This window comes from Scleropages formosus, chromosome 7, assembly GCF_900964775.1.
Source record: "Scleropages formosus chromosome 7, fSclFor1.1, whole genome shotgun sequence".
NCBI lineage: Eukaryota > Metazoa > Chordata > Actinopteri > Osteoglossiformes > Osteoglossidae > Scleropages > Scleropages formosus.
In genome coordinates, this window is record NC_041812.1 from 26,198,921 (window position 1) to 26,226,534 (window position 27,614).

The window sequence follows — 27,614 nt, forward strand, 5'->3', positions numbered from 1 at the left end:
TTAACTGCCTGCCTAAGTCAGAGTCATGGTGGACTGGAGCCTATCCTAGAAGCACAGCACACACAAGGCTAGTCAGGGTACATATTACATAGGGCACAAGCCCATTGAAGGGAACCACACACACACACACACACACACACACACACACACTGCAATTTAGAGTCACCAATCCATCTATAACACATTTGTTCACCGTGGGAGGGAACCAGAGTACCCAGAGGAAACCAGCACAAACATGGTAGGAAAGTCCACACAAACCGAGCAGCGTTCGAACCCATGACTGACAGCACGGGTACCTCCTGTGCCACCATGCAGCACCACTTAAGGTAGCTGTATGAGCTGATGGGAATATGAGAATATATTACAGTGGAGCGTATTAAATGTCTGTCACCCAATACTGAAAATGGGACCGATTACAATTATTCCGTCATAGACATTTTTCTTTTTATTGCCATTACTTAAATCGCGTATGATATTTCTTTATGGTCGAAGATGGGCTACATTCCTGATTTCTCTTGCTTCGAAGTGTTCTTGTGCAGACTGAATGTGACTGATGCCACTGGGGCTATGTGTCCATAATGTGCACCTGAATAGCCGGACCTCTTCGTTCTGCTTCTATATTTTGACCATTTCACTATTTATTTTCATTATTTATTATTCAGTGGACACGCTACCCCCCCCCCCCCATATTCTCCTGTATGCAAACGGCTATCATTTAATATCATGTACAAACACGTATCGGTGGCAGCAGGAGTTTTTCAGGCTGTTGACTGATACACGGCATTTTATGTGGGGTAGTATAAAAACCTTTATGTCGCAGTTAAATTAATGATAAAAGTCTAAAAGGTTCATGTTGAAACTTAGCAGAACTGAAATCATTAGAGGAAAGATGCCATCAACTTTCTGGCAAAGTAGATCTGAAGGTTTCTTCCGTCTCTTGTACAGGTCAGCTATTATGACCCAGCGTAAGAGCTTAATTCATAAATCCACATTACCCCCTTGTTATCATAGCTCCTAAAGCTTCCACAAAACGAGGGAATAAATTTATTTTTAATGAGCCCACACTGAGAGTCTGGCACAGACAAGATAAGGTTTTTCTTTTTAATAGAGCAGAGTTTGACTTTCCTAATAATGAGTCCAAAGACATTGGAACCTCATTGAATCGGGTGCATCTGAAAAGACCAATATTTGATGGCATGCGAGGAAATGAAAACAGAGGAGAAAATGTACTACTTGCGTGGGATTTTGGTTCGCAAAGACTTCAAGGCCACTTGAGCGTTCCTGGGTTGTTGTGTCAAGAACCCCGTGCGCAGATACGGTTCCCGATCGTGCTCTTTGGATCCCTCTCCTGCAAGTGAAGGTGCGGTGATTGCGGTTCCGCCAGAGTTCACCCTGTGGGGAACCTTGACCCTGCGTCATCACGGTGGAGGAAGGTAGAGGCGTAAACAGTGCTGACTTCTCAACGTTCAGCAAGATAAATGGGTCATAGAAGGAAGCTGAGGCTTTTCTTCTTCGGCATACTTTCAGGTGTTGTGTTCTATTCGCTTGGTTTTTGAAATGCACAGAGCACGCTTTCACGCTCTTCTTGATCACCCTTCGACAAAACAGCAGCACAGATATACCAGGCGACGAATGTTTTGGATGGTAGGAGATATCACCATGGCATGCGCAACGATGGCCCGCGTGACTACAGTAACACAGGCGGAGGAGGAACGAGGCACGCCCTGTCCGCACCTGGATGCAGTATGTCGGAATCCCATCTCCTAAATCCCGTGGTCCCAAAGTGAGCGGTACCAGGTCCTGAATTATCTTTTCACTGTGCACTTACTGTAAAGAGCACCAAAACACATACACACACACACTATCTGAAACTGCTTATCCCATATGGGGTCATGGTGAGCCAGAGCCTAACCCAGCAACACAGGGCAAAAGGCTGGAGGGGGGAAAGGACACACCCAGGATGGGACACCAGTCCATCACAAGGCACCCCAAACAGGGCTCAAACCCCAGACCCGCCAGAGAGCAGGACCTGGTCCAACCCACTGCACCACTGTGCCCCCCACACCAAAGAACACGTCATTTTATGCTTACCCTGACTCCACGCCCCATCCCTGATAGTCTAAACAGACTGAATGCAACACACTGCGTTTCTTTACCTTTTTTTATAGCTTTAGTGTCTTTTTACCCTTTGGATATAAGGTAGTACACAAGTTACCAGGTGCAGCATTGTGCCGTACCTTTGTATTTATCTATCTAGTTGATGCTTCTCTCCAAGGTGACCTACAACGGTAAGCTACTTACAATTAGTTCCTCATTTATAAAGGGGTCATTTTTTTCTGGAGGAACACTGGGTAAGTACCTCTCTCAAAGGCAGGGCTGTGAAGTCGGGACACAAAACCTTTGACTCCGACTCTAGTAACCCAGTAATTGCTTCCGACTCCACGACTCCGACTCCACAGCACTGCCCAAAATTGCACATTATTTTTGGGATCGACTTATCCAGCAAATATAACCCTAAACCTATATTACACCTCTAACTTTTGGGGGTTGGCTTATACGCCGGCTTATACGGTACATTTAGTCTGAACATTTTTACCGACTCCAGTAACCCAGTAATTGCTTCCGACTCCACAGCACCGCTCAAAGGTTCAACAGCAGGGTTCAAACCTGGGCCTTTTGAGTGCAAGGAAATAGCTGTAGCCAAATGAATGATGATACTGTAAAATAAACACACCGAATTGTAATGACCCGAAATTACCATGAGCCCGATTACGTAAAAGGCTAACTAGCTGAAGCCAAGCAGGCAGCTCCTCCTGATGGACTCTACTGTATACGATAACTTCTAATCCTCTGAGCTGGTAGGCTGAGTGAAGCAATACATCTCTTCGGAGCCTCCAGTTCAGGCCGACAGTATCTGTCTCAGTGAAGCGTGACTTCGGGCTGCCTGAGCTTTTGAAACCTTTAATACAGTTTGTGAGGTAGGGACTGTCAAATTCTTTTTTTTTTTTTTTTTTTTTATCGCTGAGACCTGTGTGATTGCACGAGGTCAGATCAGGGGCTTCCTGCATGTCAGGTTGTTATTGAAAGGATTTTGCTTGGCAACCAGGACTTAGCACTATGGCAAAAGGAAAACATATACATACGGACAGTCCCCGTGTTACGAACGAGTTCCGTGTCCTTAGTCTGTCTTTAAGTCGGATTTGTATGTAAGTCGAAACAGTTAGGTACGGTGGGTATCTAATGTCCGTTTGTCAAATGTTGCCTTAGTATATCATATAACATGTACCTTTCTATGTGTAAAAAACATTAAAAATATACTTTGGATACACCAACAATAGAGTAATAACAATGATAATATAATAACTAATAATAATACAATGTAATGATAATACATGTAACTACAGTATTAATAGCAGAGAGAGTTATGGAAATACACACACACACACACACATTTTCAGAACCGCTTGTCCCATACAGGGTCACGGGGAACCGGAGCCGGAGCCTACCCGGGAACACAGGGCGTAAGGCCGGAGGGGGAAGGGACACACCCAGGACGGGACGCCAGTCCATCGCAGGGCACCCCAAGCGGGACTCGAACCCCAGACCCACTGAAGAGCAGGACCGGGTCCAACCCACTGCGCCACTGCGCCCCCGGTTATGGAAATAGATAATAATAAATGTTACTACTGTGATGATGAACAGAGGACATGGAGGAGGCTAGACCGAAGGGCAGGATCGTTTGTTCGGAATCAAAGGACTAGACGTGTTCTCGTGGTCGGGGACGGGCGAATGGTCGGTCGGTCGGTCGATCGGTGAGCTGAATAGAGGCGAGAATCTGCAATCGTGGTCGGGGAGTCGTTAACAAAGAGATGTGGAACGATGAGGGACAGGACATGGAAGAGCAAAGCGAGGTAGGTTTGAGAATGCAGAGGGGACTGTTGTCTCGAGTGAGATTTTGCAACTGGGAAGAAGTGTCTTTTATAGCCGAGTGCTCTCTGAGAGAGAGAGAGAGCGCATGTGCAAAACATTAAAGAAACTTTAATGTTCGCTTTTCTAATGTTAATTGGCGTTTCACCTTTTTCCAATCGCTTTATTATTTCCACTTTGGTTTCAGTCGCGATCGTTTTCCTTTTTTCTTGGATGCATCACCATCATGGTTAGAGGGGTTAAAAAAAAAAAAAAAATTAAAGCCAAATACAGTAACACGAGTCACTGTTAACAGCAACGTGGTCTGACGAAAAAAAAGAAGTCTGTCTTACCTTGGGCTCACGTGGGTACGAGCCGACAAACCGCCGTAGACGCGCAATGTTTTGATGCGCGTTGCAAAGTAGCTCCCGTTTATTATTACGAACCATTGTATTTAACTCGAATTTTTAATATAATAGGCTTAATTATGACGTTTTCACTTGATTATTGCTTAACGCTGAAAAAAAAAAAACAGTAAAGGGGGTGGTTCGTAACTACGGGTTGTACGTAAGTTGGATGTTCATAACTCGGGGACTGCCTGTACATGTATATACGCGAGCAAATACTGCAACCTGGTTAACCAACACAAATTTGCATTAGCAGTGTGCTTTTAATTTGAATTTGCTAAATGACAGTACATGGTCTTTCTTTTTTACAGTTCTACCACAATGTTAATATTTAAGAAATTGGTCTTTATTCACCTTTTTCAGGCCTTAGATTATTTTCAGAATTTTTTATTAAAAAGGATATATTTATTATTATTACTATTATTTTTAATTATTTTTAATTAAAAAGGACATAGCCTACCATACTTTAATTAAAAAAGACGTATGTCGTTTCATACCCTACCCTGCTCACAGGGGCATGCTGGGTAAGCACACCACACCACACCACACTATCTCACTGAGAGTGAACCAGAGGACCGATTCAGTGCAAGCGGGAAGAACGCGGCCTCACCTCTTCTGAAGGGCGACCTAAGAGGAGCTGCCCCAAAGCGAATGCCGGGAAAACTCCTGAGACCGCGGGACGAACTCACCGCGCTTTGAAATGACAAGCTTGCGTCAAGATACCCCGTGGCTGTCGGGTTGGTGTGCGGGGGGGCTGAAGAGGAGGAGGTGCTGTTTACAGGGTTTTGTGAGCGTGGTGCAGGACTCAGTCAAGCAGAAATAGAAACAGTAGGGAAAAAAGAAGATGCTTTCACCAAGCAGCGTTACGAGAAAGACTGGTTACAGGCCACGGCCTGTAGTCACCAGGGGGAATCGGAAGGCCGTAGCACACGATGCTCAGGGGTGGTTCCCTTCCCTCTGTGTCCGTGGAGCCCGTCAACGGTCACTATGTCCACGCACTGTTGCTAAGGAGCTGAGAACGCTCCGCCGGCCCCGGAACTCAATGCTTCACGCAGCACACAAAGCTCCGCACAATACTACCATATGGCGACTGTCCACATCCTTCAGTCGCTGTGGGTTACATGCTAGGACAACACGAAAGTGCTAGAATAAAATTTTTTATTCCTGCATTTTACACGTTTTTATTTCCACACTGGGAGTGCGGCGGTATGGCGTGGTGAGTTTAACTGGGTCCTGCTCTCTGGTGGTGTCACGTCCACGCCCACAACTCAATCGACAGCACCTGACTCCAGTTCAGCACCTACCCTTTAAAAGACACTCCGCGACTCCCAGACCTTTGCTGAATCTCGTCAGGGACAACCGCCCTTTCTCGTGACTCTTCGTTCACAAGCCTTGCTAGCTCTTCCTTCACGTCCTCCGGTTTCTGACTCTTTGCTTCGTTTCCCGACCACGTCCACGAATCCTCGTTCCTGTCCTGTTCGCCGTCCGACCGACCCTTCATTAAGTCCCCTGACCTCGTCCATGGATCTCCGCTCTGACCCTGACCGCCGATCGATCGACCCTTCGCTTGTCCCCGACACCGAGAACTCGCCTCATCCCTCGTCTCCGGATGAACGACGCTGCACTTGGGTCCAGCCGTCCCAGGCCCCTATGTTTCGCGTGACAGGTGGGTCTGGGATTCGAGTCCTGCTTGGGGTGCCTTGTGATGGACTGGCGTCCCGTCCTGGGTGTGTCCCCTCCCCATCCAGCCTTACGCCCAGTGTTGCCGGGTGAGGCTCTGGCTCCCCGTGTGTGGTGTGTATTTCCAGCTCAGCTGAGGCCAAACAATAAATTTTTACATCTCCCTTCAAAGCACAACATGTCAGCAAACTCAGGTGGGGAGAATACAGTCATACACTGGTTCAAATGTGTCTACCGTGGTCCTTGTCTTTCTTTTGACTTTTTGGGCTTTGGCCGGCAACGGGCTACATCATGAGGAGCGTACCCTCGGCCCAGTTTCTCCCAAGCCCCGTAGGTCTGGCTGTGAACGGGGAGGGTACGTCACCCGCCACTCAGGTCTGGATGACCATTCCTGCCTGTTTTACAGCTACCGAACAGACGGTCTTCTCTAAACAGTGTGTTTTCAGTCTGCTGTATCTGTACAGAAACTCGATTTTACAAAAGGATCACATAAAACACGACAAAGGTAGTCGTCTCGACTGCTCTTCCCTTCATTTATGCAAGCTCCTTCCCAGCAGGGATCCTGCTGTTTGTCACAGGTAAAGGGAGTAGTTATGTCACATTCAACTGGGAACACAAAGTGCGACGAAGACGCACAACAGTGGCCTCGCGCATGCAGATACACGGGGGAAGCCGGTGCTGTAAATTTCAATTTATCGTGACATGCTTTACATTCACCACTCTGACTTGCACTGAAAGCCTTTCACATACAGAACTAGAACACATAGAGTACTGTGCAAAAGTCTTAGGCACCTAGATGTTTCACAGAAATATCTGTTTTAGACGGTTATTTAATGTCTTCTGCATTAGTGTAAATGGGAAAGAGCATATTTTAGATTTCCAAGCATTGCTTTTGCAAAAAGTTATGGTATTACAGTAAGGGCTTTGTGTGCTGTTAAAGAAAGTACACACACACTGTCTGAATCCGGCAACACAGGGCGCAAGGGTGGAGGAGGAGGGGACACACCCAGGACGGGACGCCAGTCCATTGCAAGGCACCCCAATCAGGACTCGAACCCCAGACCCGCCGGAGAGCGGGACCCAGCCAAGCCTGACACGACCCCACTCGGGACCATTTTGTCAGGGTGTAAGGTTAGTTTGGGGCAGGGGCGCTATATTTGGCACCATAATCAAGTTCTTAGATGTTTAGCAGGTGTGTTTGAGAGTAAACGGCAAGTTGTTAATTCTCTGCCTGTTGGCAGGTCAGCTAGAGCAATTGGTTTTGTGCAGACAGAAGAGAGTAGCACTACGCAAGGGCAGACATGCCCCGTTAGGTGGGGTAACGCACAGGTCTGGAAGCTGTTGGCTGACGTGGGCAGGCAGCTCCAGGTTCCGCAGGTCATTGCTGTTATTTCACTGTGGCCGGGCATGGTGTTATATTGGGAGGGTGAGCGTACTGTGTACTTTGTAGAGCTAACAGTGCCGTTCGAGGATGCTATTGGGGAGGCGTACGAGCGGAAACTGCTAAAGTATGCTGATCTGGTGGCAGAGGCAAGGGACCGTGGTTGGCGGGCTCATGTGAGGCCAGTAGAGGTTGGTGTTAGATGGTTTGTGGCTAAATCAACTACAGCATTGTTGGGGAGTTTATTAGAGGCCGCTCGTAAAGGCAGCGGTGAAGGAGCTGTCTGAGGCAGCTGAGAAGGCAAGTCTGTGGTTGTGGCTGAAAAGAGAGCAGTATAGTTGGGGTTACAGGCTGGAGGGAGGTGTGTGATGGTGGAAAATTTAGTGGCAGGTGATGAGTGATGGGAGGCAGCTGGTGATAAAGGAGGTGTGGCCTTGCTAAGTAGGATAGTTTACATTTGTGGAGTGGTACATGTGCAGTTGGTTTGGTGGCAGGTATGGAGGTAAGGTTAGAAGGTATGTATAGAACTGTGGTTTAGCTGGTTGAGTTAACGGGGTTGCGGTAGTTGTTGAGGCTGAAGGGTATCGAACATGTGTGTGGGGGGTGCGTCTGGGACGCCGGATTGCACTGTTGAGCCTTCTGGAGGTATCGTGGGCCTGATTCAACGAAACACCGATGAAGGGAGGTGCCCACTTGATAACCTCAATGAAATACCCACGTTGGTGCCCGGCTGGTGTGGTTTGTTGGTTTGGCTGGTGAGTTAGGCTTGGTCTGGTGAGTTGGCTTTGTTGGGGTTGGTTGATGGTGTTTGTGGTTAGCCTTGGTTTGGTGGTGGCTCAGATGTGGTTTGTTGGTGTGGTGTTGGTGGTGGGTGTGGTTTGTTTGGTTTTTGTGTGGGTGGGTTAGACTCGGTTTGTTGATTTGGTGTTTGTTGGTGGGCGTGTTTGATGGTTGGTTAGTAGGATTGGTTTGTTGGCTTGGTTTTGTTGGTGGTATGGGTGGATGGTTCTGAGTTGATGTGTTAAACCTGGTCTGTGTGGGTTGTTGGTTAGTTTCTGTGTTGGTGGTTGTGCTGTGGTCTGTAGGTTTGGATTTATTGGGTGGGGTTTGGTGGTTGGTTATTGTTAGTGGGTTGGCTGGATGGCTGGTTTGTTGGGTTAGGCTTGCTTTGGATGTTTTGTTGGTGGGTGTGGCTTGGGTTCTGTATTAGTTGGCTAGGCTTGGTTTGATTATTTATTGGTGCGGTAAATTGGGTTTATTGGTTTGGATTTTGGTTGGTGGGATTAGTTTTGGTTTGGTGGGTGGGTTAGGTCAATTAAGTGTCTTGGTTTCAGGGCATGAAGATGTATGTTGACTATGCTAGGTGGTGTTCTCTGTGATTTTAGGATGGTGGGTGGACTGGGTCCTTGTGTGCTGCCGTCGAAAAATACGCATGAGGTATAACACCTTTTCCTGTGTATCTTGAATCTCGCACAGTAAGGGTTTTGTGTGTTGTTAAAGTACACACACACAGTCTGAATCCGGCAACACAGGGCGCAAGGCTGGAGGAGGAGGGGACACACCCAGGATGGGATGCCAGTCTATTGCAAGGTACCCCAATCAGGACTCGAACACCAGACCCGCCGGAGAGCAGGACCCAGCCAAGCCTGACACGACCCCACTCAGGACCAGCAGTTGTTGACAATGGATGGTTACTAAGCTTTGTAATTAAGAGCATTATTTTTGGAAGCATTCTCACTTTACAGCTTTTTTCCCCCCAACCAAGTACCTAAGACTTTTGCACAGCACTGCGTGTGTGTGCACGTAGAATCACGATGTTCACAGTCCATACTATTTGGAGCATTTGTGTGTGTGTGTGTGTGTGTGTGTGTGTGTGTGTGTGTGTGTGTGTGTGTGCGCGCGCGCGCACTAAATTTGCTAAATATAGCAGCTAAATTTGCAAATGAACTGTTTGCCTCAACACTAGCTGCACTGAGGCCACGCTGACAAATAGCTCCCCTCTAAACCCTATTTTAGAGCACTGCTGTAATATAAAAGTAGTCACATTAGACAGAGGTGTCACATAATAACAGTAACAATTCCTATGTTCCGTTTACTGTAGTTCAGCGCAAGACTTTTCTCTGTTCCTTTAACGGATAACATTGTTAATCCCTCGGTGCGTCACGTTTCTGGTGTTGTATAGTTTTTGCCCTTCCGCACTACTGAAATCTTGCCTTCAGTGTACCGGGTTTTCGTCTAATTGAAGGACGTCAAGGAGTTGAAAATAAAGGCTACATCCAAGGCGAAGCTCTCGGAGGGTTTCATGTTGGCATTTCTTTGAACCATTACGATTCTGGATTGTGTTTCAGTTGCATTTGATCTGCAGCTCTATATAGATTTATTCTTACCTGTGGGACACAGACGAGGAAAGATGGAAGTCCAGAGAATCGAGAGAGGGAGAGAAAGAGTAATAAATTCAACATTTACCCACACTTCCTGCACGTGTGTGTTTCTGACACTGCACCGGCACTGTTTTCATCTGTCCGATGGCGGAAGTTAGAACTATTGCGCTCCGAGTTAAAACTCAATGAGGGAACAGCGGGTAGTGCTGCTGTTTCACAGCGCCTGGGTGGTGCAAGAGGATGTGGGTTCGAGCCCTGCTCGGTCTGTGGAGTTTGCATGTTTTCCCCGTGTCTGTGTGGGTTTCCTCCAAGTGCTCTGGTTTCCTCCCACAGTTGAAAGACATGCTGTTCAGGGTCCCCATAGTGTGTGAGTGACAGAGTGTGTTCCACAGATGTATGGATGAGTGACCCATTGTAAGTAGTGTCTCTAGCAGTGTAAGTCACCTTGGTGAATAAGGTGTGTGGGCTCATAACACTACATAGTGTAAATGTGTCTCTTTGGAGAAAAGAGTCTGCTAAATACATAAATGTAAAACATGCCCACCTTTTATCAGTTTTCTTGTATTGTGTTGAGGTGGCGCAGTGGGTTTGGCTGGATCTTGCTCTCCAGTGGGTCTGGGGTTTGAGTGCCGCTTGGGGTGCCTTGTGATGGACTGGCGTCCTGTCCTGGGTGTGTCCCCTCCAGCCCTGCATCCTGCGTTGCCAGGTTAGGCTCCAGCTGGCCGCAACTCGCTTGGGACAAGTGGTTTCAGACTGTGTGTGTGTTGTGTTGCGTCACCCATGCCTCACCGTACTGGCTTTGCGTCCATCTAGCATCATCGATTCCTCACCGTTCGGATCTTTCATGTGGAGTCTTGCCTTCTGGGTCTACCCTCAGGGGTTGCTCTGTGGCTCTACAGCGCTGCCGAGCACGTCCCTTGCCAGAGGCCCAGTAAATCAGTATGTACCCTGGGCACCACTCAGCTGGGAGCGTGTACCTCGCTGTTAGACTCGGTTCCAGTGGCAAAACATTTGCATTGTGCCAGCCAGTTCTGCCAAAACAAATTAATTGTTGCATTGCGGTTTTTGCCCCTTTTCTCTCCTGATTTAATCAAAAGCAATTATCTATCTAATTCTTATACCTCCACCTCCAAGTACAACAGCCGTGTCGACGCAGGCGCACACCTCCCCAGGTACGCATGCTGTGGGGCCACCGCTTCGTCTCACTCGGCAGGTTGCAGCCTTTATTGGAAAGGGGAACATAGAGGAAAAACACTGTTCTCTGAGCCCCACAGGTTCCCAGCTGACAGCGGGCACCGCAGTTACAAAGTGGGGGGAGGGGCCTCGAGCTGTCACCCCTTCCTCCTTGAGCCTTCTCATCACAGACTAGCTTGGCACAGTGGGGACTTGAACCTGGGACTCCTCAGAGTCCAAGGCACGTCAGCATGATGCCACGATGGAGTCTTCTGCACACAGTACTGGTTTTTATAATGGTCTCAAATCCCAGACCACAGTGGCACAATCACAGCAACATACTGCTGACATATTTACAGCACGATCAGAGGTTAATAGCACTTAAGACCAAAAATCCCTTTACTGGCAGGCAGCTGGTTCAACAGGAAGTGCTGTGGCCTCGCCGCTTGACGGCAGTGGGCTGGACGAGAGCGCGTGCACACTTTTCGTCTTCACCCAATGTTTGCGTGGGATTCCGTTGGGTACTCCTGTTTCCTCCCACATTCTCAAAACAAGCTGCTGCGGTGAATTGCTGGTTCTAAATCCTCCTAGCTGTGTGTGCCTGTGTGAGTTTCCCCGCTGGCACTCTGCCAGGAGTGTACGCCCTGCGATTTACACCCTGCGCTTCCAGGAATTGGCTATGGATCACTGCAGCCCTTGGGACGAGCGGTTCCTGAAGACGGACGCATGCGCGGATCGCTTTGTTTTAAAGAATTCCTCCCCAGCCAACATGAATGATTTTCTTTGCTCTAGTAACTCTTTGCACTAATCTGGGACAGGGAGTTAAATCTGTATTAAATGCGTTTATTCTGTAGGACAATTTTTGTTAGAGGGTTTAACTGTGCCTGTCTTCATTCCTATTTTCCAAGAAAAAATGCTTGCAGGGTTAACAGCAACTGGTGGTTATATCTAAAACAGTTCTTACTACTGTTTTTAATACTCATTCATTCTAAATTGTTAGCCTTTTTCAAAAAAAAAAAAAAAAAACTTCTGATGCCTTTTTTCCCCTTACACTTTAAATATGCAATGTGCCTTTGCACATGCTTTACACCCTTTGACCAGGATAAATTGCTTGGGAGCATGTTAGTTTTTCAGTCTTTGACTTACCTCTGCGCAAAATGATATACAAAGCTATTACACTGTTGCCCTTAGGGTGTAGTGTTTAACGTGATGCTGTACGATACTCCCACCCATAAGGACTTTCCTTCTCCGAGGAGACGTACAAGCTCTGGATTTTACGTGCACCAAGTTTACAACGCACGTGTAATTCTGTGGCCTTTGCATGTGAACTGGGGATCTCCTCGCATCGATGTGAGCAAAGTGAAACCAAAGTCATATTTGCAGCCTAACAAAGCCATAGGGCTGAATTCCATATGTGCTCGGCATCTCATTGTGTAGGACACCAACTGTGACAGGTGGTAGTGTAGTGATTAGAACAGGTGCCTTTGGACCCAAAGGTTGCAGGTTCAAATTTCACCTCTACCTGTAGTACCTTTGAGCAAGGTACTTACACTAAATTACTCCAGTAAAATTACCCAGCTGTACAAATGGGTCAATACAACTAGTAGTGTAGTGGTTAGAACTGTTACTTTTGGCCCCAAAGGTTGCGAGTTTGATTCTCACCTATGGCTGTAGTTCCCATGAGCAAGGTACTTATTCTAAACTGCTCCAGTAACACTGTATAAATTGGTAAATAACTGTAAGTACCTTAACATTGCAAGTTGTTAAAGAACTGCATCAGATAAATGCAAGTGTGGTACTTTTCTTTTTTTTTTTTTTTTTTTTTTTTTTTTTTTTTTTAATTGGGGTGGCACAGCAGGTAGCGCTGTTGTGTCTCAGCGCCTGGGTTGTGCGAGAGGACGTGGGTTTGATCCCCGCTCAGCCTGTATGGAGTTTGCATGTTCTCCCCGTGTCTGTGTGGGTTTCCTCCAGTTTCCTCCCACGGTCCAAAGACATGCTGTTTAGGTTCCCCCGTAGTGTGCGAGTGTCACAGAAAGAGAGTGTGTTTCACCGATGTATGGATGAGTGGCCCATTGTAAGTAGTGTATCTAGCAGTGTAAGTCTTTGGGTGCTCTGGTTTCCTCCCACAGTCCAAAGACCTGCTGTTCAGGTTTCCTCATAGTGTATGAGTGACAGAGAGAGTGTGTACCACTGATGTATGGATGAGTGGCCCATTGTAAGTAGTGTATCTAGCAGTGTTAGTCACCTTGGTGAATAAGGTGTGTGGGCTCATAACACTACACACAGTTCATTGGAGGTCACTTTGGAGAAAAGCATCCGCAAAATAAATGTAAATATTTGTCGGCAGACTAACATAGCAAGTCGGTTTGGAAAAAGTATCCGATGAATGTATCTGCGGGTGAAAACAAGGAAGCCCCCTTTCTTTGCATTTGCGAACGGCGCCCGCGCTGCACCGCGTGTCGCACTTATTTGCTTCCTCCTCAGATTCCACGCGAGGCAGCAGGATGCAGTTCCCGGCCACTCGGCGGAGCACGGAGCCATTCTTCGCGGCTTGTTATGCTAATTCCCACCGGAATGCCAATGACCGGCTTCCCGAAGCGTAATTAGGTGTTGAATTACGAGGTGTCTTATCTTATAAACGTATGGAGACGGTTGAAAATGGATTTGTGTCAGCGGCTGGAGCTGTGCACGGGGGAGGAGTAATGAACACGAATGTGGGTTTTTTTTTTTTTTTACTTTCTAAACAGAAGCCACTTAGCATGACTGAATGCCCTTTGTGCATTATCATGCGGAACGGTTCGCCAATTACCCACGAATGAGACGCTCGCCCCCCCCAAGAAGCTAGAATGGGAAAATACTGAGAAACATTTAATCTCTTGTTTAGCATCACTGCACACCACTTATTAAATATTTTTATTTAATGACATGCTCATTAAAATACAAGCGGGTTTGTAATGACGGAAATTTAATTTCTTAAAACAGATTAGAAAACAGGGGAGTGATGGCCACCGTGGGTTTAATACTTCACTCGCCCAACACGCAGGGCTTCGAGCCACTCCTTCTGCCACGCGCACGCGAAACGAAGGAGCGCGCGGCACGCTCGTGACACGCGGCTTCCCGCCCTGAGAGGCGGCTTGAACGTGAGGTTACGGACTCGCTTTTCCTCCCAGCCACGGGGAAATGTGACTGCTGATGAGAAAGGCAGTGACCTCAGACACTTCTCACGGCACGTGATTTACGCTACCCCTAGATTCCAAAAACGAATGTGTTGCGTGATATTTTGAAATGATTTTACCAAGTGATCACAAATTTCCCCGTTTTTAACATCACGTCTCCATGAATGACTTGATCAGACTGAAATGGCGCCCAGTAATCTTATATGCTGCTGCCTCACTGAGAGACCGTAGGGAAAGCTTAATGTGTGGATATTTGCATCTTTTCCCAGTCAGTTGTTGTTGTTTACCTGACTGGTTACAAGGAGTCCTGTGACTTGGCAGCGAGATCGAAGAGCTCCAAGCTCAGGATAATGTCAGATCACAGTTGCAAAGTTTATAGCTTTCTTCATTCTTGTACCTCCCCAGTATCCTGTTACAGCATTAACACATAAAATTATACAACGTAATTTTGTCTGTTTTTGCAATACCCATTCAGTTTTGTCAGGTTAGGGATACCTTTAGCATATGTCTGTTTTTTTTTTTAAAAAAAAGATCTTCCACATTCTCAAAATTTGCAAATTTTGGCACCAAGTTCCAAGCACGAAATATTCCAGTACCTTTTAGAATCTGATGCTGTCTAGCATGTTTTGGTACTTTCTAGAACCTTCCAATGGCTGCAAAGTGCCAAAGTAAAATTAACACTGTAAAAGAATGCACCACAACTTCAAGATCACGCCCAGCTAAGCCTTTTCGCAGCTACTCCTGTAATGTACGTAAATGTGTATATGTGTATCAAAAAAAAAAAATTACTAGGAAGGTGATCAGGAAATTTCGATATTCTGAAAGTTTTCTGCAGCTACTCGTGTGATGAACATTCTTTCATATGGTGGAAAGAAACTAACTGTACTTAATCAAATGTCTTTGTCTCTTCCTACTAATGTACAAATTGTATTTTCTGAGATGTATGTCGCTTTGGAGAAAAGCATCTGCTAAATGAATAAATGTGAATGTAAATAGAACTAGTAGTATTTTTATAATCAGTGATCTTAAACTAATCATAATGAACACAAAAATCTTCATAAGAACTTTGAAAAATGTTGTTGCATTGTTATCGTCCTAGATATAGTTTGCTGAAATATTTTCCTAACACTTCAGTAATTAATATGTAGTAACATGCACCTTACCAGAAAGCGACAGAGAAAAATAAAGGAAAATAAGTGACCACACCCTGTAGGTTCACACTTCTCTGCTCTTTTTAATAACTGGCAAAGCGCTGAACTGAAAGTGAAGAACTGGTTACAGGTGCAAAGTGTTGTGCGGCAATTTTCTGACATTGTTTTCCGTTGAATACGTTTATAATTAAAGTTTTGATTGCCTGATTTTCCAATAAAATGAGCAGGGAATGTTGTTTCTGTCCTGTTTTTTTTTCCCCTCCATATAATGGACATGCTCTTGACTACAGCCTCTGACAGTATGTGAGTAATATTATGTATTAAAAGTTATTTCTAGTGGTAACCTTTGTCATATGAAATGCCTGTACATGACCAAGTCTTTGGTTGACTTTTTCAGTGGGTCATTAACTCCAGCTTACAGCAGTTTTAATGAGCATTCTGCTTTTCTGGACACGTTGAATGTAGTGCCTTACTGCTTCAGCAACTTGTAAACAATATATTTTGGGGGAAGTAGTGTGCATGTGTTTTGCACCAGAAGTTTTCTTTATCAAAACAGAATGCATGAATTAACGAATGAAAGAACGAAGGGTACACTACTGTTGGGGGTGTGGTGGCGCAGCGAGTTTGGTCCGGTCTCGCTCTCGGGGGGGTCTGGGGTTCAAGTCCTACTTGGGGTGCCTTGTGATGGATTGGCGTCCTGCCCTGGGTGTGTCCCCTTCCCCTCCAGCCTTGTGCCCTGCATTGCTGGGTTAGGCTCTGGCTCACTGTGACCCCACTTGGGACAAGCGGTTTCAGCAAGTGTGTGTACATTGCTGTTATTATTTTGCAGACCCTTATTAACTCAGGTAAGAGAGGGTCACATTTTGGCACGGTTACTGTTCATTTAAGCACCCATGTACTTTATTCATATTCCAACGCTGGGAATGAGATTCTAGCCAACCTGTCCTATAATAGTGTCATACAGAAATTACAAACTACTTAAACTGTGTTGAAAGCATGCCAATGTAATGCAAAAGACTCTGGTATCACTCTCTTACAACAGGAAAATAGAGAATTGGGAAGGCTACCGTTATTTGCATCTAGGGTCTGAGATCTGGTGTTAATTTCAATAACAGGGGAGGGGACAAATGCTCAAAGGTTATAACTTCATCTTCTCTTGTGCAAAATTGCTTTATTCCTAAGAGCCTATCAAATGCTCTCCTCTGGCACATTATTATTTTCACATCAGTGCTCTGTGGTGTTAACCGTTGGAGGTGATGTCCTTCAGACCGACAGGCTGTGGAGCCAGATTCACTGAGAGCGAAATAGGGAGAAGTAAATACTCACAGGTCTTTAGTATTAAAGTGATATTTGCGCTAGTCTTCTCTGATAGGAAAGAAAGAAATTTTAATTAAAGTGTGGTCGATTTACAGCTCACTGCTCAGGCAACGACAGAAGCATATTCATGCAGGCTGCGTATTTTTGTTTGCTAGTAATTACATACAACATTATTTATTTGCTTAGTAAGGGCCTGTATTCGGGGCAGCTTATCCAGCACACACTTTGTCCAACAAGCGAGGCTGGATATGTTGATAGCTATGAACTGCCTCCAAGCAAAACAAACCAACCGCTTCACTATTAATAGGAGTTCATGTCCTTCCCTTCCACGAATCCTTGTCATGCATACAGTTCTTTCCTTGCTTGGCAACTCAGTATGGCCTGTCAGTTGAACTGAAGTCAATATCATGGGAATTTTCCCTCTTACCAGGATCTGACTTTTACCGGTAGCCTCACTTTTAAGTGATTTTTGAGACAGAAGCTCTTTTGGAGGCTCTGCCATCCAAGCCAGTGCTTGTCTTGGCGTGAAGGCGAGCGCTATTCAGGCGACACACACAAATATGAAGGGCAGAGTCGAGGGACCACGACTGGCACATATCGGGTTCCTGGCTGCAGACACTGAGTTAGGGTTAGGAGGAGGGAAGGGATGCCTGTTTCGCAGAATCTGTGAAGGGGAAGGGAGTGCTGGGTGAATGCATGGCTAAGAGGGGCCTCCCTCCCTAACATTACCTCATTCTTGGTCTTCGGGTAACACCACATCTGGTGTGACAATGAGCTCAGCCCGAACCAAGGGCAGGAGAGGCGTTAATATTTGTTTAGACCCAAGGCTGCACATTTCACAGTTTACATGGTGACACTTGTGCTGTCTTGTCTAAAGCTTATCATTATATTCTTATGAATTATTCCTAATGCCAAATCATGTCTACATGTTCAACAACTCAGTTTTCCGTTATGACGTACATGCCATTTCCAATCACCTGATTATCCTGGTCCAGTTTCCTTCACCCCAGGACCTGCAGGAAAATGTTGCTCTGAGTCACTTTTCCCAGGTGGAACAAATCACTCAAACAATCCTAGAACCCAAAGCACTGGGTTTGAGGGATCAATGCTTCCTACAAGAAAAATGGAACCAACATGCACCAACGGAAACCAAGAGCAGTAGCTGGAACGAGCAGTGAAAGTGCTCAAGCACTAGCTCTTGCTAAACACATGAACATGTGGAGAATGAGCTCCAGCTTTCACTGCACAAGAAATGGTTCAGGCAGCCAGCTCTACTAACAGGCAGATGACTGGAGGTTGTGAGCTGGCTTCCGATTCAAATGGGATCGGAGTAAAATATGAGCTGCTGTCCCATCTAATAAAATCCTCCACGTGTTATGCATTGCTTTCTACGCGTGCAGCTGTCAGCTAAATTGGATTTCGCACATATTTGTGCATGCTCCTGTATTGCTGTTGACGTCACCGAAAAACAGCATTTCATTTAATTTGCACAAGCTGGAAAGTGCGACTTCATTAAAGAAGGACCAGGCCCTTTCATCTGAGCACTCCTCCAGCTGTGGAGCTTTTCCAAGTCTCAGTGTGTTGGTTCGCACTGCATTCTTCCACAGCTCTTCAGATCTATGCTGGGTGATGAAATATTGCAAACCATGTGAAGAACAATTTAAAAAAAAAAAAAAATCTGCTTAAAATTTTTGGAATTAATCATAAATTTAAAAAAATGTTGACTTAAGGTTGAGGATCATGTATCATGAATACTACATTTGCTTCGTTTATTTAATGCAATGTACCATTTGGCAGGAGTAACGGTGCCATGTGGCAGCAATGCAGCTAAAATTCAACATGCAACACATCCAACAACAAAGAGAAAAAGGACAAAATTCCAGAGCCCCTAAACCTCCGAGGAGTGGTATAAATTAAGCTACTTATCCTCAGGATTGATTTCCTAAAAATTCTTACTGCTAGAAAAAACCATGCAAATTCCTAAACTCTCAGGTAAGTCATGAGGATGGATGGAATTTGCCCATAACCCATCATGAAAGCCTACGCACACAAAGAGCTGTGCCTACCACGTGCGCTGATTTTGAGGTCTACTTCATCCCGCCCGGGGTTAAAAAGGAATTAGCAAATCAATTGATTTGAACCTGCCATGCCGTTATTTATCCCCGAGGTTACTGAATATTTGATGAGGCATGTAGGTCTGCATGTTTTTGAAAAATACCAGACTTAGAACTTACAGATGAAGTGTGTAATGATTGTCCCGGTGGGCCTGCCTGCCCCCTGATACCTGGCATCTTCATAAGGCTTCACTGTGGGGGAAACTGGGATGGAGAACCACGTGTTTGCTAGTATAGTGCTGAAGCCATGAGCAATGGGCTCTAATCCGTCGAGAATGCAGGGACCCGCACAGCCCTGCCGGCTCTTTGTATTCGTGCTGAAAAGAACGTCTTATTAATGGAGTCCTTTTCGGGTTCTCCGCGAGTTCTTTTACGACAATATAAATAAACGCATCCTGATCCTTTTTTTAGTTCTGATAACCTATTTTACCATGAGGTGTGTCTCACGCACCCCAGATGAAGCTTCGCACACTGCTTCCCCGCCCCTGACTCAAACCCACAGCGCTCAGTGACGTACGATTTGCTCTGTGAAAGAGGCAGCCGACGCTCGTTTTTCATCTCGGGGTCTCGTGCTCTGCCGTGTCTCTTAGAGATTATCAGAAATTTCTCATGGACTGCAGAATAGGCGATGGGTGGGCTCAGGGGTGATATTTCTGTATCTCCACTCCTAAAAAAAAATCTAAATGTAACCTCCTGCCCGCCAAGTATGCACCTGCCACGCTACCGTGATATTGAATTTGAAACCTCTGGTAGCCTCAAACACATTTGTTTTATATTTGTGTGCCAAGAGGCACGTCGGTTTGAATGAAAGATCAGTTCTAACGGCAATGTATGGTGCAGATTCAAGATATGAGATTCTTGCTGACCACGTTGTCAGGCTGCCTCCAGCATCTCACGAAATACACATTTTGCATAAAACCGTAGCTTCACGTCCATGATGCATAAGGCAAGATGATGACAGGGGGTTATGGAGAGGATACAATCAGGATTTTATCCTCACCTTCTGGGCAGAGGAGCTGAGAAAATACCATACTACCTGTATGAAGGCTGTAATGCTAGCAGGATGACAGGTGGTGCAAAACCTTATAATCTAACAGGCTGTGACAGCTGAAACGGCTGTATAAGAGGTACATGACAGAAAAAACAGTAATTGCTTCATCTAATGTCTCGGCTGCCTTGAGGTACCTCCTATGTAGGATACACCTTGCATTTTATTTAAGTGTGAGCGCAGAACTGATCAGCGGGGAGAATGCTTGCAAATCCTGTCAGGCGCGTGAAAAAGACAACGTGAATGACGGGTACTGGTAGAGACGAATCTTAAGGAGACAAGAAATGGTCACATTGTGTTTACCTCTACAGTCAAAAACTGGAAACACTTCGGCTCTTAAACGTGACTTCCTGCCACAAGGGTAATGTCAAAAGAAACGATGGATGTCCATCATTACAAAAATCATCATGTGAAAAACATCCGGTGAGACTGCGTGCACTGTGGTCCCCTGGCTTGTTTTGGTTGCTCTCGGAGCTGATGCTGGAGAAGGTGTGAGGGCGAGGTTGGAGCAGTGACAGCGCAGCGGGTGGGAGTTTCCTTTGATTGCAGGAAGCAGTGAAGTGAGTGTTCCTTGAGCCTCTGTCACTGTCAAGTGTCCATCACTTGCAACGGTTCTTTTTTATTTAAATAAAAAGGGAGCCTGGGTCTTTCGTTGAAATATCTTACTTTACCATTCAAAGGGTGTTGCTGTCTGGCTCAGCTCGCAGAGGTGTCACCTAGAATAAGGAGACTTATTTAAATGAGCTTGACTCTCGTTTCTTCTGCCTCTGCTAGGGCTCCTGATGGACAGGGAAGCTAGGAAACATCAGACTATCTGGCTAATTCCATCAGCAAGAACCAGCTGACCTTATTTGCTCCGCTGGCCGCGGCGCCTGCCATCTCTCCGTCGGTCAGCTGGCAATTACCTCAAGAACGTGGCAGTAGGAGCAATAGTATCCGCGTCCTTAAAGTGGCCAGAGGGATGTGTGCTCGAACGGTAAACAGTCTGACTCACACACTTTAGGCAAGACTCCTCCTGACACCAACTGCAGAGCCCCCTGCTGGTACCGAAGTTAGAGTACGACTGCACTTTCCTGTTTGGTTCTCGAACATAAAACAAACACTTCCCCCAAAAACACGGGCCTATACAAATAAAAAATATATATTTTTTTGCCTTTGCTTGTGCTTCGAGGGTGGCCGGTGGCGTTGTTGTTGGAGCGGCTGCCTTTGCCTCCGAAGGTTGCCGGTCTGATCCCCGCCTCCAGCTATAGTGCCCTTGAGCATGGTGTTCGCCCTGCAATTGCTCCAGTACCTTCTCCCAGCTGTGTGGTTGGGTACCTGGTTGTGGCCCTGCGATGGACTGGCGTCCCGTCCAGGGTGTGCCCCCCCACCCCTTTATCCTTGCACCCAATGACTCCGGGATAGGCTCCAGCTCACCGCGACCCCGCTCAGTACAAGCGGTTATTAAAATTAGTTGGTGGGTTGTATTGCTTTGACAAGATGTCTAATCAGGGATCATTGCTAGAGACCCTCTTTGTGTCTTTGTACCGTGCCCTCAGTTAGCATCGGCTATATACAGCACTTTTCCCGGCGGACTGAAACAACGTGTAAAAAACACCTTTAAAGACACGAAACAATCAAAGCAAACTGACTTCTCTGACATCATGTTGCACTAGTCTCAGCTGGCGGTAGTACGCGCCGTGTGCAGCGGCGCGAACAGTAACGCACCCCTCTTGCAGTGTTTCTCAGTTCATATTCCAAACATGTCTCCAGGTAAATCTCTTGGCAAAACAGTAAATTATTCAACATTCAAAATGTTTCATTCCACCCCATCTGCGAGAGGCCTCCCTGCGCTACACTCTGCGTCGCGCGGCAGTCAGCGGTAAAGGAGGATCAACGCGTCCCTCAACGCTCCCCTTAGCTATTTCAACTTCCATCTAATAAAAGCCACCCTGTTGTTTGGGAGCGTCACTGAAACAAACACATTACATTTTAGAGAAAGCAGCTTCTACACACGTTACTTGTGTCTCTAGAATCGTTTCTACTGTGTTTGCAAAACGTTTCCATTAAGCCTCTGCTTTAGTGTCACCCCGTTGGGTTTTCTCCTGTGGGATACCGATACGCTTTTACACTTTAATTACGACCTAAAGCCTGTTATCTCCTGGTGCCCGTCGAGCATCTCAACCTGTCCCACAGCAGCATCGAGAGTCTCCCAGCTTTCCCCCCCAACGGGAACCTTCCCATAGTCCAGCAGGATCATCTTACGCCTCTTCTCCTCTTTCAGGACATTGAAGACTCCTGAAAGCACCCTAAAGTCGCGTCCGTGTCCTTAATTGCGAGACAAAGGCCTGTCGACACGTGTCTGAGTGCTGCCCCGCGAGCGTTTGCAGCCGGAATGCTTTCCGTGGGATCCTATTCCTAATCCAGTGGCACAAACGGCGAACTCCAAGTGACTGTTTTATTGCCCTGCTGTGTCAGAAATGGCAAAGCATTAGTGTGATTTAATATTAAATACTAGGGTTGCATGAAACTTCACAGATTGTAACCGATTTTAGCGAATGCGACTTTTTGTGTGGAAAATGTCTGCAGCAGGATAATTTGTGCTAAGTTTTTATCTGCATAATAATTCCCTTACTACAATAAAGCTCTAGTACAATATTTGACTGCGGTAATTCCACGTTAAAGTGGTGTAATGTGGCAGTAGATTACAGACAAATCCCTTGGTTCTGGAGACCCACGCTTCCTTTTTTTCCAAGTCTGTCACGGCAATTGATTTCTGTCTGCTGTTGCAATTTGCTACTGTTCAAATATTTAAAGCCCGAATACCTTTCGGGCAATTTAGGCTTTGTTTCAAATGACATTTTACTTTTAGAAATCAACCACCTGTCCCGGAAGAGCAACTGTAACAAGGGTGATCACGCTACCGCTGAGTAAGCGGAGAACCCCGTTCTCAAGAAACACGACGCGGGTAATTATTTCGTATCTGCGCACAAATGTAGCTATAGCTTTATTCATTGGGAATGTGTCAGGTCCGTATTCCTGTTAACAGCGATCCCTCCTATATCACAGACTCTAATGGCAATAATAGTAATAAAAACAATGAGCAAAATGTATTTACATTTACACAGCTTCATGTGGTTAAAGTGAAAATTCGGTAAGAAAACAATAGGATTCATAGTAAAAAGGCTTAGGAACTACATCAAAATTATGGTTATTTTAACGTTACTGACAGGTTCACGAATGCTAATTTCACCACAAAACTGTAGCAAATAGTAGCTAATACCACAATATTGTAGCTAAAACACCAGAAAGTGCGACAAAATCGATGACTATAAAAACAGCAGCGGCGACGAAAAGAAGAGCACGCGCGGACGAAAGCACGTGATTCGACGCGTCACTATACTTGGGTAATAATGAGAACTCTGAGCGGAGTGCATGATTGGAAGGTTCAGGAAGTTTTACCCTCCCTTGTAGCTATAGTGATACATGTAAGCTGGGCTTTATTACGAAAAATGTTAGCTAGCTACAGGGATATTTCTTTAATAAAACTAATACATTTCTACTGAAACACTGAACAAAAATTTTACAGAAAGTCATTTTCGTGTCACCCGGTGCGGTCCGCACAACCCTCCTCAGTGATGCTGCTGTCCCTCTGCTTTTGCTGCAGATAATCTATCGGGACCGGGCGGGCAACAGAATAAAAAAATATCCGACACTAAATAATAAGGCATTCATTCCTGTTCTGTCAATTAATACGTCTTGCCTCTGCCTGTACAACTGCACCGGTGACACATATCAAATGTAAGTACTGCTTTCACAAATGAAATGTCATTTGTGCCTGCAGTGAAATTCCAATAGCTGCTGCATTAAAAGGAGAAAACAAGTGGGTGGGAGTACATGGGGTGTGCGGAGAGCGAAGGCTGGAGAAGTGTAAACAGAAATCGTTTGCTGTTAGAGGTTCTTTATGAAATTTATGAATTCATGCTCATCATGAATCGTTTTCCTTTCATTGTCTTAATAAAGGTGATGACATACTGTAGATATTTGTATAGCCAGAAGGTGCCTAGTGGATTTCCTCTCAAATGAATTCCACTACATAGGACTGCTTTAACTCTAAGTAGATGTTTAGAAGTGTAAGACTACAATGTCACAGTGCAGCATGGGTTATCGAGGGGTTTGGGGATGTTCATTTCGGATTTGGGCCCTACTCTGCCAATGTTCTGCTCTTGGGTCGTAGAGCTCCCGCTGGTGTAGCAAACATACATACCTGTACACACACACACATATGCAGATATACATACACACATTATATATATATATGTATATATAAATTTACATTTATCTACTTAGCAGACACTTTTCTCCAAAGCAACTTCCAATGAACTCCATGTAGTGTTATGAGCCCACACACCTTATTCACCGCGGTGACTTACACTGCTAGATACACTACTTACAATGGGTCACTCATGCACACATCAGTGGAAAACACACACTCTGTCACTCACACACTATGGGGGAACCTTAACAGCATGTCCTTACATATATATATATATATAGAAACACTCCAATGCAGAGTCACTGTGGTCCAGACACAATCCGGGAAACTCAAGGTATGAGGCAGAGAACATTCTGGATGGGATGCCATGCGTCATTAGTTCAAGTATACACACCCAAAGGGCAATTCAGAGTCTCCAGTTCACCTGAAACCCATTGGACTATCTGAGGAAAGTGGAATACCTGGAGGAAACCCACAGGAATACGGGGAGAACATGTGTAGTTCACAGAGACCGAACAGGCTTTCAACCCACGTCCAAGCCCCACAGCCCAGGAGCTCTGAGGCAACAAAGGTACCTGCCGCACCAATGACATGACTTCCATCAGCTGTGTCTGCCATTGGAAAGCTAGGTTGTGTATTTAAAAAAAAAAAAAAAAACCACGTCATGTACATGCCTTGTCTTGAAGGTCACTGTGGGTAGAATTATTTCAATTCTGGCCACCGCAGCAGATTCCAACCTGTTCAGAAGCATAGACCAGTCTCAGGGAGACCAAAAGGAGACATCACCCACACCGAAATGCACCACCATGCATCACTGCAAATACTTGCATGGGACGAAGCAGCAGATACTCTTACAAACTCACATTAAACTGTGCCTGCAGCTGCAACACGATTGCTCTAGAGGTCACTGTCAGTTACCGCTTCTTGACGCAACCGTTAGAAATATCTCTTTCATTCCTGAAGCCGATGCTTTGCTGAACTACCACATCCAAAGGAGAAGCTTGCTCCCCGTCAACGGAGGAACGACTCCAGCAGAAACATACCATTAAGGAGCACTTGGATCCCTGTGGATGCATAACTTTGGCTGTAGCCTAGGAAGTCACTGGGCAGCAGAGCTGGTCAAGAAGAACACCCTGCACCCCCAGTCTTAGACATACAGCAGTGAAGTCCAAGCTTAGCTCTCCTCTCGCACTTGTCACTATCTAAACCCCCAACGAGACAGCATCTTTTCACAGTTTAATCAGTTCCAGTGGATAGTCTGTGTACCTTAATAGCCTCATTTCTTTGTATGTTGCTCTTACAGTATACGCCATCCTGAGAAATTTCATTAATTCGGATCCAATTGCCATCGCAGCCTATTCTATGGATCATGGGATAATACGACACACGGAGATAACATCACTATATCTGTGGGCTGACAAATCGCTCATCTTTGCCATCAGAGACCTTAATGAATTCTGGGTAATTAATCATTTAGGCATGCTGGTTGTCACCTGCGAGGGCATCCTGCACGACCTTCTTTGTTCATTTTCTCATTCTCACCTTGCTATTAAAATGGTAATTTATTGTGTTGATGCTGTCCTGTTAGGAGCAGATGTGTCCTCTGAGGATGGTCTCAGGGCAGCTCTTTTCCATCAGGGACACACATTTGGTGCATAACTTTCACACTTGCATATAACAACACATAATTTAAAGACTATGATGTTGTCTAATATTTCAACTGATCATCAAAACGAACGTTTCATTTAGAGTCTCGTGGGAAAAGAAAAATATTACATTTTGTTGCTTTACACGCACAGTTTAGTTACCAGATGAATTTTATAAGGCCTATTTATAACTGTTCTTTGAACTGTTTCAGGTAATCTACATCTCAAGGTGAGCCACTGCCTCCTCTGCGGCAGGAACAGGCCATCTTCATTTAACCATCAAGGCCTTCCTTCTAATTATGTTAAAAAAAAAAAAAAAAAGTAATGTCTGTTGTTCTTCTATGAGGTCGTGAACAATGCCTATAATGATATTAATGAGCCTCACTTTCAGACACAGTGGCATGTGACGATTAGGCCAACATTATGAACGTATGAAAATTTCCTAATGAGTCAAGTTCTCAACTTCATACGCAGTTTAATAGTCTTTTCATCTTTTTTCTTCCCTTCTTCTCAAAAATACTGTGAATAATTGAATCGTTCATTGGTTGTTCCCTATAATACATTCTGCGTATAATGGTAGCAGTAGTATTAGTTTATACATATATAAACTACATACACACAAGTGTTCAGAAGTTTCGAATCACCCAGAAATGTTCATGTTTTTGATGGAAATTGATTTTTTTTTTCCAACACGGTAGCATTAAATTTATCATAAATGATAATCAATACATTATATACAGTTGTTTCATATAACTGTTCTATGCATCAAACTTTATATTCATCAAAGAATGCTCCATTGTGCCGGCCAGCCCATCAAAGACCGTATTCTCACTTCCTGTTGCTTCACCAAAGAGGTTCTGTACAGCCTAGAATAATGCTTTGCATCATTGTCCTGCTGTAAGATGAAACTGGCACCAATGAAGCGCTGACCACAGGGGATGGCAAGATGTTGTAAAATAGAGTGATGACATTTTTTGGTTCATTATTTCTTGCACTCTTGGCTCTTCCCAGAACCAAACCACCCCCATATCATCACATTTCCTCCACCCTGCTTAACAGAAGGCATCAAGCAGTCCTCCAGTATTCATTTGCTCTCCGTGTCACATATGTTCTCCTGCTTGATCCAAACGTCTCAAACATAGGCTCATCCCTTCATACTGGAAAGAGCAGTGCTAGTGCTATCCCTTCGTAACACTCATGATAGACTTCCACTCATCCACTGCCCAATGTCTGTCTTCTTTTGCCCATTTTAACCTTTTCTTTTATTTGCCATTTAAGATATGGCCTTTTCTTTGAAACTCTTACCTCTAAGGGTAGCATCCTGGAGTTGTTTCACTGCAGATGACACCAGCATTTGGTCTGTACTACTGAAGAAAGCAATCAGCTGAGGACCTGTAAGGCATCTGTTTCTCAAAGTGCACCTCTGATGTTCTTATCCTCTTGCACCGTTGTGCACATGGGCCTTCCGCTTCTTTTTGTCCTGCTTATATCCAGTTAGCTCTCTTCTCTCAAGACAGCAGTGGACACCTTCGTGTGAAATCTTCAGTTTCTTGGCAATCTGACGCATTAAGCCATAATAACCATTTGCAACATTAGTAACTATGTCTTGGCTATATTTCTAAATTTAATGGTACCTTGATTAAGAAAAGTATCAAATTCTCTCAAAAACATCCAAATTTCTGAGTGATTCCAAACTTTTGAATGCTAGTGTGTGCATGCCTGTTATTAAAAAAATATATAAATATATACACACACGCACATTATGTCAGAGGAAAGAGTATTAATCTCCAGCTGTGATTTTGTTTCTTCGTTTCCATTTCTGTACTTGCTGAACTTTAATTCACCTATTGTGTGTCAGTCGACTGCTGTCTAATAAAACCTTTCAATGCAAATTAACGGGTGTCTTTGAATAGTGTAAGCTTTCTTTGCCAACGCAAAAATCCCTTCTGCTTTTATTGGATTAGACACATCTATTTAAG

The 27,614-nt window shown here is 45.2% G+C and overlaps 1 protein-coding gene across 3 annotated transcripts in view; it reads right to left on the reverse strand.

Annotated features, from left to right (window-relative positions):
* LOC108926322 (carbohydrate sulfotransferase 8-like) overlaps nt 1-27,614 on the reverse strand; it is a 122,401-nt gene that overhangs the window by 49,802 nt on the left and 44,985 nt on the right. The window lies entirely within an intron of this gene.